Source organism: Callithrix jacchus, chromosome 2, assembly GCF_049354715.1.
Source record: "Callithrix jacchus isolate 240 chromosome 2, calJac240_pri, whole genome shotgun sequence".
NCBI lineage: Eukaryota > Metazoa > Chordata > Mammalia > Primates > Cebidae > Callithrix > Callithrix jacchus.
Genome location: NC_133503.1, coordinates 131,891,329 through 131,903,416, shown reverse-complemented (window position 1 = coordinate 131,903,416; position 12,088 = coordinate 131,891,329).

Genomic DNA, 12,088 nt, shown 5'->3' with positions numbered 1-12,088 from the left:
TTAGGTAAATGCACAGCAAAGTGACGAGATACCTTCTCTCATCTATCATCAGCTAAGATCAAAAAGTGGATAATATCTTATGTCATTGAGTGTGCAGGGGAAACGACTTTCTCATAGGTATGCTTTTTGTAGAAGTGTAACCTGGTACAAACTATTTGGAAAGCAATTTATCCATATTTACAAAATTTAAAATTCACATGCCCTTGGATGAGCAGTTTTACTTCTAGGAATATAGCCAGCTATTATGTTTGTATATATGCAAATGTGCATGTCTGGAAACCACCTAAATATTCATCAATGACATATTTGTGAGTGAATAATGGAACATCTACGGGGTATTAAAACATGGTGTCATTACAAAGAATACATTAGATCAATATGGGCTAAGATGGAAGGATCGCCTCCATATATTGTTAAATGAAAGTATGCTCCCATTGTGTATACATAGAATATTTCAGGAAGGAATATTTCCCTCCTAGAAGAGAAGGACTGATGATTGAAAGTGTGGTGTAAGAGGAAGACTTCCTTTTCTCTGATACCCTTCTTTAGTGTCTAAATTTGTTAATATGGTTTGGGTACTACTTTTTCTACAAAATAAATTAGTTTAAAAATGTATGTCAAGATTTCTGATTGCAAGGGGAAAAATCAGATAACGTGAGTTTCCTGTTGTGATACAGAATGGGAAATGCTACATCATGGATGACGTATACCAGCCAAAAGTGCCTGGGGGAATCTAATCAAGCCTTTGGATTTCACCTCCAATTCAGTGAAATCAAGGGATATAGGAACAAAGTAAAAACCACAATCAAGTGAATTCTGTATTCTACTGGGCTGGTCTTTTCCACAGGTTAGCATGTTGGGGCTGCTCATCTTTATGTGACAAAGCAATATAATGCATGGTCCTGGCTGGGACAAACTAGCTATAAAAGGTGTTTTGTGAATAATTGGGGAAATTCGATTAAGGAATCAGGTTAATTTTGACAATGGAGGAAAATGTTCTTAATTTTTGGAAAAATACAATTTTTTAAAATGCATTCTAAATGTTACTATTTATAATTTACTTTAAATCTTTTAGCATATAAAAAGGAGGCATTTTTAAATGGCAAGATTTCTACAGGCTTTGATTTGGTAGGAAGAAATTAGGAAGAGGGTAATTGTCTGTAAAAAAACAAAAAATGACCAGTGAAACTAAGAAAAACTGGCTTGAACAAGCTCTTTCCAGTTCTACAGCAGATGTTTGCTGTACTAGAGTTATCAAGAATAGCAGATGGCCCTCTGATAAACCTGCTGTGCATAGATTCAGCAATGTAGACCCAAACAGCTGGCATGAAAACTACCTGAAAGGGATCGAAGAGATTCGTTGAAACTAGGGGTGAAGGTCAGCTGGAAAAACAATTCCTCCTTTGCAATGATCACAGCCATGATTTGACACCTTGTGCAAAATTGTAAGCAAAGTTAAGCAACTCACTTTGGCTGTACAGTCAGCTGCCTTGAAGGTGAGCCCATATTTTGTTTAATCAGTAATGAAAATGCTGAAAAGAGTTGCAGAAGGGTGCAATTTTGCCTGACATCAGGGCTGTTTGATGAAAGGGTTTTCAGAAAAGTAGATGGGGCATGCTAGCAGGGCTATTGCTGGCACTCTGGCAGTCACATTTCATCTATAACCTCCATTATTTATTTGGAGCAGAGAGGTGGCAAGAGGAAAGAAAGGGAAATAAAAGTTGTATTTTCCATGACATAGGTGCAGATGAGCTGGCCCTTCACAATAGTGAAGGTGGAGAAGTGGTGGTGACTATTCACCTTGAGGAGTCTGTGCTTTCATATCTAATCATGTTTACCCGTTCTTTTGCTTATTCACTCATTCAATCACTCATTAATTCATTCACTATTCAAATAACATTTATTTAGTGCTTGACTATGGTAGTCACTCTTACATGTTCCATAGTACCCTATATTTATCATGAATAAGTTCAATGTGGTTTTTGCTCATTTGGTTTTGTTTTTCCTTTTGTTTTGGGTTTTTTGTTTGTTTTTGTTTTGAGGCAGAGTCTCACTCTGTCACCCAGGCTGGAGTGCAGTGGCACGATCTCAGCTCACTGCAGTCTTTGCCTCCCAGGTTCAAGCAATTCTCCTGCCTCAGCCTCCTGAGTAGCTGGGATTACAGGTACCCACCACCACACCCAGCTAATTTTTGTGTTTTTAGTAGAGATGGGTTTCACCATGTTAGCCAGGCTGGTCTTGAACTCCTGAGCTCAAGTGATCCAGCCGCCTTGATTTCCCAAAGTATTGGGATTACAGGCATGCATGCCCTGCCAGTTCAATGTAGTTTTAATACTCCCTTGGTCATTCCTGTTTACTTGCCTATTCCGCACTCAACAGGGCAGTGAAAACATCTTATTAGTTATTGTATACTCAGCACCTGGCATATTATAAAACTAAAAAAAAAAAATTGTTGAATGAATGAATGAGTAAATGAATGTACAAACCATGCTAGGGTTAAAGAATGCAAAGATGAATAAGCCACTGTCTAATGTTGCCTTGCTGAATCCTCTTGCCAAAAGTATTCTGAAGAATATGCACCTGGTGTAGGACAGACCAGCATCAACTTGTGCTAGTTTAAAGAAGCTGAAGTTGAAGAGACTGGAAGGAGGAAGTGGAGGGGCATCAGAAAGTGAAATGGCAGGCTATGTAAACAGAATGGCTCAAGGGCAACCCCAAGAAGGCCCAGGCTGGAATAGATGAGGAAGCATTTAGGACAGAGGAGAGAGTTAGGACTCAGGGTCATTAGCAATGGAAAAAAGTGCAAATTCAAAAATGCATCATTGGCTAGGCATGGTGGCTCATGCCTGTAATCCCATGGCTTTGGGAGGCCAAAGTGTGTGGATCACTTGAGCTCAGGAGTTTGAGTCCAGCTTGGGCAACATGGAAAAACCCCGTCTCCACCAAAAACACAAAAAATTAGCTGAGCAGGATGGCTCATGCCTCCCAGCTACTCAGGAGGCTTAAGTGGGAGGATTGCTTAAGCCCAGGAAGTGGACGTTGTAGTGAGCCAAGATCGTACCACTGCATTCCAGCCTGGGTAACAGAGTGAGAATCTGTCTCAAAAAAATAAAATAAAATAAAATATGGGAACCATTTTAAAGTCTTAAGAAAGTAAAACCAACACAAGCATTTTAATTGTTCAACTAAAAACATGAGTGTGGGATACACTATTTCAAACCACCTTCAATAACAGCAAAATTGATAAAGCATACTTTTCTGACAGGCAGATAAACAAAGTTTGATCCCCCATTCACAGAAGTTGGGCCTCTTTCCATGCTGAAGAAGACTTACAACTTGTCCTAATATGTTCTGATTTTAGAGGCAATAAATACCATCCTACACTCCTCTCTAAAAGTACTTCTTTCTCTTACCTACTTGCTTATTCATTCATTCCTTCAATTTAACAAATATTTGTTCAGGCTGTTATAAGACAGTCACTGTTTTAGATGCTGGGACTACATAGGGTAAACAACCATCCTGGTTTGCCCCAGGACTAACCCAGGTTTAGCACTGAAAGTCCTGTGTTCTGGGAACCCCTTCTGTCCTGGGCCAGTGTTGGTCATCCTAGAGCCTACATCAGTGAGGTGGGATTGAAATTTTAGCTAGGGAGGCCCCAGAAAGCCTTTACTAGAAAGGCTACTTTCAAGAAAAGACCTGGAGCAGATAAGGACAATAGCTGCATGGACATCCTGGGGAAGAGCTGTCCAGAAAGTGTAAGCCTGAGGCAAGAGCTTCCCTGCCATGTTGGGGGAATAGCCAAGAATCCACATTGGTGGGGACACAGTGAGAGAGGGGAAAGCAATGGGAGATGAGATCTGAGACATATCAGGAGTCAATTATTTGAGGACTTGTGACTTAGCAAGGATTTTTGGCTTTTATTCTGAACAACATGAGAGGACATTGGAAGGTTTTCAACAGGGAAAGAACGGGCTCACTTTGGCTGTTAAGAAGAAGCCACAAAGGGTTAAGAGCAGAGACAAGGAAGCTAAGCATTGAAATAATCCCTTTGAAAGTCCTAGTCCAGGCTGGGCATGGAGGCTCAAGCCTGTAATCTTTGCACTGTGGGAGGCCGAGGTGGGTGGATCACAAGGTCAGGAGTTCAAGACCAGCCTGGCCAACAAAATGAAACCCCCCATCTCTACTAAAAATAGCAAAGTTAGTCGGGTGTGGTGGCATGCACCTGTAGTCCCAGCTATTGGGGAGACTGAGGCAGAAGAATCACCTGAACCCGGGAGGTGGAGGTTGCAGTGAGCTGAGACCACGCCATTGCACTCCAGCCTGGGTGACAGAGTGAGACTCTATCTCAAAGAAAAATGACGGATGGACGGACAGAAGGAAGGAAGAAAGGAAGGAAGGAAGGAAGGAAGGGAGGGAGGGAGGGAGGGAGGGAGGAAGGGAGGAAGGAATGAAGGAAGGAAGGAAGGAAGGAAGGAAGGGAGGCTGGTTCTAGTCCCAGGAAATTGAGGAAATGGTTATGTTCTGTTTTGTGGGCTCAATTTTATCTTTTCTGAGAAAACAGGGTAGGAGTCTTTATTCCTTCCTGCTTCAAATGCAACTGTTGACTTTCCATTTTACAATAAGAGGGGAGCAGTTTCAAACATGAAGAATAGAAATGGTGTCAACTACACTGAAACTCTCACTGTAACATGAATGTACGGCCATCCAGGGGTGTTAGGAATGTGCACTCTGGGGCCAGACTGCCTGAGTTCGGATCTCAGCCTGGCTAACTCTAGCTAGGTGCCTGAACGGGTGACTTGGCTTGGGGAAGCTCCTTGCCATCCTCATCTGTAGGAATGATAGCTGCACCTACACCTAGGAAGGATGCAGTGAGTAAACCCATGTGCCTGGAGTAGGGTGAGTGCTCGTTAATGTTTAGTATTATTACAGCCATTAAATCACCCAAGGATAGATGCTCAGCTTTACAATAGAACGTGGCCTTTCAGAGACAGGGCTTATGTCTTATCATCATACTTCAACTAGAAATACCCCTATGAGGTTATTACATTAGAATGTAATCATATGTATGAGATATATATCATATTTAGTACATATTTGAGTTCATAAGCGAGACTACAAGTTAGAGATCATTGAAGTGAAAAAATAAATGAGGGAGGGGAATCCATTTAAGTTTTCTAGAAATTTTAATAGTCATGAGGATTTGATTTAAAAGAGTATTTACATTTAACTCTTAGACTTGCTAAATTTATGTTTCTAAATTTTCTTTCAAATAAAATACTAAAATAGATACATAGCATTTTAGAGCCCAAGGAGAATATATTTTCTTGTTGATGGGAATTGAGGGGAAGGTTGTGGTCTGTTTTGTGGGCTCAGTTTTATCTTTTCTTTAAAAAAAATGGGGGTAGGAGTCTTTATTATTTCCTGCTTCAATTGCAACTGTTGACTTTCCATTTCACAATGAGAAGGCAGCAGTTTCAAGTATGAAGAATATGAATAGTGTTAACTAAATAGAAATTCTCACAGTAACATGAATGTACAGCCATAGAGGGGTGTTCAGGATGTGGGCCATACTGCCTGAGTTCGGATCTCAGCCCTGCTGCTTCTAGCTAGGTGCCTTGAACAAGTAACTTGTCTTGGGGAAGCTCCCTGCTTTCCTCATTATTCCTGTCTTGTTGATGTGTGGAAACAGAGGTTCAGGAAAGTTCAATGATTTACTCAAGGTCATGGTTGAAAAAGAAATCATGTTGAAAGACAAAATAGTTTCACTGTTTTTCAAGAATCCTTTTGCAGGACTCCCCAGAACACATCCCAAAGCAGGATGCTTTGGCCTCAAGGATCCAAGATTTTGCTTCCTCCACCATCCAGCTAGAAAGGCTGCTTGGGCTTGCTGTGTTCTGGAGACATTGATTTCTGCCTCCAGGTGTGCTGTATCCTAGAGTGTCAAACATGAAGAATGAGACAAACATGATGAATGAGAGAAATAAAACCAATTTCCACTGGTGCCATAATGTAGAAATACTGCTCCTTTCTCCCTTCTAAATCAAATGTGTGGGCCCCGCTTTCCCTACAAATCCTCTCCCCTTGTTGTGCCATTGTGGCATTCATTTGACAAATACTTACTGGGGGCCGACTTTGTGTCAAGCACTACACTAGGCAGCAGCCTGCCGTGATAAGCATTGGTGCTATAGGATTCATTTGAGGCATGGAAGCTTGACATCCTCACTGAAAGGCCTGGAGTCATCTAGGAAAAGAGAGTCTCTTCTTTAAAATGCAGTAGAAAAACCCATCTGCTGTCACTGTAAAGCAGTGAGAAGTTTTTAAAGTAAACAAATAGCCTTTGGCTCTACAAAAAACATAGAATTTAGCTGGGCATGGTGGTACACTACCATAGTACAGACCTAGCTACTTAGGGAGCAGGGGCTGAGGTGGGAGAATCACTTGGGCCCAGGAGTTTGAGGTTGCAGCAAGCCACGATTGCACCACTGCACTCCAGTCTGGGTGGCAGAACGAGACGCTATCTCAAAAATAAATAAATAAATATATATATAAATAGCCTTTGGAAACCATGTTCTGATTCTTAAAACATTTAATTTAATTATTTATTTTGAGATGGAGTTTTGCTCCTGTTGCCCAGGCTGCAGTGCAATGGTGCCATCTCAGCTCCAGCAACCCCCACCTCCCAGGTTTCAGTGAGTCTCCTGCCTCAGCCTCCCAAGTAGCTGGGATTACAGGCGCCCACCACCACCATTGGCTAATTTTTGTATTTTTAGTAGAGATGGAGTTTCACTATATTGGCCAGGCTGGTCTCAAACTCCTGATCTCAGGCAATCCAGCCACCTTGGCCTCTCATAGTGCTGGGATTACAGGTGTGAGCCATCATGCCTGGCCTGATTCTTAAAACATTTTAAAGAGCAGAACAGAACATTTTAAGGAGGATATAATGGAGAAAATAAATTTAATTAATTAAGGTAACTGAAGGACCCAGTTGAGTCCAGTCTCTATTTGCATCACCACACTGGTGGGTGAGGAGATGAAGAGGCAATAGCAGCAAGGGCCCGGGTCATCCAAAGGACCAAAGGACCGGCTTAAATGCTAGTTGGTACTTTACCTATACAATAGCAATTGCCATAGGGCAAACTCCTTTTATGTTTGTTGATGTGACTAAATGTTAAGGAGGTAGGTCAGATAGCAAAAAAGATTAGATAAAGAATAGGGAGACCCTTGTTCAAGCTCCAGTGACTCCAATAAAAATACTTATGATCTTGACAAGTCGCACTCTAAGCCCCAATGTCTAAAGAACAAACAAAAAAAGTCAGAAGAATGGGAGAAAATATTTGCCAATCATATATATGATTGAGGATTAATATTCAGAATATATAAAGAGCACCTACAACTCAACAACCAAAAACCAACAACCAGATTCAAAAATGGGCAAAGGACTTGAATAAATATTTCTGCAAAGAAGATAAACGACCAAAAAGTATATGAAAAGATGCTCAACATCGCTAATAATTAGGGTAATGCAAATCAAAACCACAATGAGCTGTTCACTCACACCTGTTGGGATAAATGCTATTTTTTAAAAATCAGAAAATAACAAGTGTTGGAAAAGATATGGAAAAATTGGAAACTTCGTGTGCCATTGGTGGGAATATAAAATGGTACAGCTTCCTTGAAAAACAGTAAGAAGATTCCATATAAAATTAAGAATAGCATTATCATATGACCCTGCAATTCCACTTCTGGGTGTATATACAAAGGAATTGAAAGCAAGGAATCAGGCAGATATCTACACCCCAATGTTCATTGCAGCATCATTCACAATAGATAAAAAATGAAAAAAACCCCAAGTGTTCATCAGCAGATGGACAAAGCGTGATATATACATACAATGAGATATTATTCAGTCTTAAAAAGGAAGGAAATTCTGACATATGCTTTGACATGGATGAACCATGAAGGCATTATGCTAAGTGAAATAAGTCAGTCATAAAAGAACAAACACTATATGATTTCACTTGTATGGAGTATCCAGATGTCTTAGTCCATTTTTGTGCTGCTGCAACAAAATACCTGAGACTGGTAATATATAAAGAACAGAGATTTATTTCTCTTTGTTCTGGAGGCTGGATCCACGCTTAATGACAGAAATATGTTTTGATTAAAAAAAGTCCTTAGACAATTTTGTCTTTGTGCAAAACTCATAGCATGTACCTACAGAAACCTAGATAGTACAGCCTATCACACACCTGGCTATATAATGTATCCTGTTGCTCCTGGACTACAAAACTGTACAGCATATTACTGTATGGAATACCACAGGCAACTGTAACACTGTGGTAAGTATTTGTGTATCTAAACATAGAAAAGATAGGTTAAAAATATCATTTAAAAGATAAAAAATGGTGCACCTGTGTAGGGCACTCACCATGAATGGAGCATGCAGGGCTGGAAGTTGCTCTGGATGACTCAGTGGGTGAGTGGTGCATGAATGTGAAGGCCTAGGACACTACTGTACACTCCTATAGATTTCATAAACACTGTATGCTTAGGCTAAATTTATTTAAAAATTGTTTTTCTTTGTAGCTTTTTAAACTATAAACTTTAAAAAACTTTTTTCTCATTTGTAATGACACAGCTTAAAACACAAACACGGGGAGAGGACTCAAGATGGCGCTGTGAGAACAACCCAGGATTGGAGCTCTCGTTGAATCTGCAAAGAGGTGAGTCGGAGTTGCATTTCCAGACTGATCTTTGTTGCCCACAGAACGGGGAAACTCCTAAGTGTAAGGGAGACACAGGACGCCAGGCAGTAAGTCTGCCAGGCAAAGCCGGCAGCCGGGGCGGTGGCAGCCGGCCCTACCCAGCAATCCCCACAGGGCACGCTTGTCCGGGTGCCCTGTTGAACCGGCAACCTGAGACTTGAGAGGGCTGGACTTGAGACTGAACGAGACTTGGACATTAGGCCAGCCCAGGGGATTGCAGGGACAGAGCGTTCGGGGTACCCAGTGGGACGAACAAAACCGCGATTTCAAACTATCCCTAGCAGACGGTCCGAGACGCTCTGTGGGGGATGGGCGTCCACCACTACTGACGTAACCCGCCCCAACTGAGATACACGCCCACTGCTGACGCAGCCTCCCGTTGCCGAGGCAACCCGTCCCTACTGAGATACACGCCCACTGCTGACGCAGCCTGCTGTTGCCGAGGCAACACGCTACAACGAAGAGACTCCGCCGCAGGGCGTGGCGGAGACCATAGCAGAGCCTGCAGGAACACGGCGAATCACACAACAGCAGGGCGGAGACTCGGCAGGCAAACAGTGGCTAGTCTGCCTCCTAGCTGGGCAGGACACCTCAACGGACATTGAAAAATAAAGCCCGAACCCCCCAACACAGAGCATTTGAGAAAAAAAGGGTTTTTTTAATGAGCTCCATTGCAGCAGAATCAAACATAGCAGCCTAACAGCCCTGAATGAACAACAGAGCTCACAGCTCAGAAATTGAGCTCCTAAAAAGAACAGACTGTCTCCTCAAGCAGCTCCCTGACCCCTCTATATCCAAAAGACTGACATTTGGCAGGCATCATCCTGGGACAAAGATAGCAGAAAAAGAAACGGGTAGCATCCCTCACTGTGCCACAGCTGCTGGAGGTGCACCCCAGACAAGCAGGGCCTAGAGTGGACCTCAGCAGTTGTACAGCGAAGGGGCTAGGCTGGTAGAAGGAAAACCAAGTAACAGAAATACTTCATCATCAACAATCTGGGTGTCCACTCAGAGACCCAATCGAAAAGTCAGCAACTACGCAGACGACAAGCGGATAAACCCACAAAGATGGGAAGAAACCAGCGAAAAAAGGAGGAAAACACCCGAAACCAGAACTCCTCGCCTCCTAGAAAGGACCAAAACTCCTCACCAGCAAGGGAACAAAGCTGGACGGAGAATGACTGTGACGAAATCACGGAATTAGACTTCAGAAGGTGGATAATGAGAAACTTTTGTGAGCTAAAAGAACATGTATTAAATCAATGCAAAGAAACTAAGGAACTTAAAAAAAGATATGAGGAAATGATAACAAGAATGGATAACTTAGAGAGGAATATGAATGAATTAAAGGAGCTGAAAAACACAATACGAGAACTTCGTGAAGCATGCACAAGTTTCAATAGCCGAATTGACCAAGCAGAAGAAAGAATATCTGAAGTCGAAGACCAACTCAATGAAATTAAACGAGAAACCAAGATTAGAGAAAAAAGTGCAAAAAGGAATGAACAAAGTCTCCAAGAAATGTGGGACTATGTGAAAAGACCTAATCTACGTTTGATAGGTGTACCAGAAGGGGACGAAGAGAATGAATCCAAGCTGGAAAATACTCTTCAGGACATCATCCAGGAAAACTTCCCCCACCTAGCAAGACAGGCCAACACTCAAATGCAGGAAATACAGAGAACACCACAAAGATATTCTGCAAGAAGAGCAACCCCAAGGCACATAATCGTCAGATTCAACAAGGTTGAAATAAAGGAGAAAATACTAAGGGCAGCCAGAGAGAAAGGTCGAGTTACCCACAAAGGGAAGCCCATCAGACTCACAGCAGATCTCTCGGCAGAAACACTACAAGCCAGAAGAGAGTGGGGGCCAATATTCAACATTCTTAAAGAAAAGAACTTTCAACCCAGAATTTCATATCCAGCCAAACTGAGCTTCAGAAGTGAAGGAAAAATAAAATCCTTTGCGAACAAGCAAGTACTCAGCGATTTTGTCACCACCAGGCCTGCTTTACAAGAGCTCCTAAAAGAGGCACTACACATAGAATGGAACAACCAGTACCAGCCATTCCAAAATCACACTAAATGCTAAAGAGCATCAACATAATGAAGAATCTACAACAACTAACAGGCAAAACAGCCACTTAGCATCAAAATGGCAGTATCAAATTCACACATAACAATATTAACCCTAAATGTAAATGGACTAAATGCACCAATCAAAAGACACAGACTGGCAAATTGGATAAAAATTCAAAACCCATCAGTGTGCTGTATCCAGGAAACCCATCTCACATGCAAGGATACACAAAGGCTCAAAATAAAGGGATGGAGGAAGATTTACCAAGCAAATGGAGAGCAAAAAAAGCAGGAGTTGCAATTCTCATCTCTGATAAAATAGACTTTAAAGCAACAAAGATCAAAAGAGACAAAGAAGGCCATTACATAATGGTAAAAGGATCGATACAACAAGAAGAGCTAACGATCCTAAACATATATGGACCCAATGCAGGAGCACCCAGATACATAAGGCAAGTTCTTAATGACTTACAAAGAGACTTAGACTCCCACACAATAATAGTGGGAGACTTTAACACTCCACTGTCAATATTAGACAGATCAACCAGACAGAAAATCAACAAGGATATCCAGGGCTTGAACTCAGACCTGGAGCAAGCAAACCTGATAGACATTTACAGAACTCTCCACCCCAAATCCACAGAATATACATTCTTCTCAGCACCACATCACACCTACTCTAAAATTGACCACATAATTGGAAGTAAAGCACTGCTCAACAAATGCAAAACAACTGAAATCATAACAAACAGCCTCTCAGACCATAGTGCAATCAAGTTAGAGCTCAGAATTCAGAAACCAACCCAGAACCGCACAGCTTCATGGAAACTGAACAACTGGCTCTTGAATATTGACTGGGTAAACAATGAAATGAAGTCAGAAATAAAGAAGTTCTTTGAAACCAATGAGAACGAAGACACAACATGCCAGAACCTCTGGGACACATTTAAAGCAGTCTCTAGAGGAAAGTATATAGCAATAAGTGCCCATATGAGGAGAATGGAGAGATCCAAAATTGACACCCTATCGTCAAAATTGAAAGAGCTAGAGGAGCAAGATCAAAAAGACTCAAAACCCAGCAGAAGACAAGAAATAACTAAGATCAGAGCTGAACTGAAGGAGATTGAGACACGAAAAACCCTTCAAAAAATCAATAAATCCAAGAGCTGGTTTTTTGAAAAGATCAACAAAATAGACAGACCACTAGCCAGATTGATTAAAAAGAAAAGAGAGAACAACCAA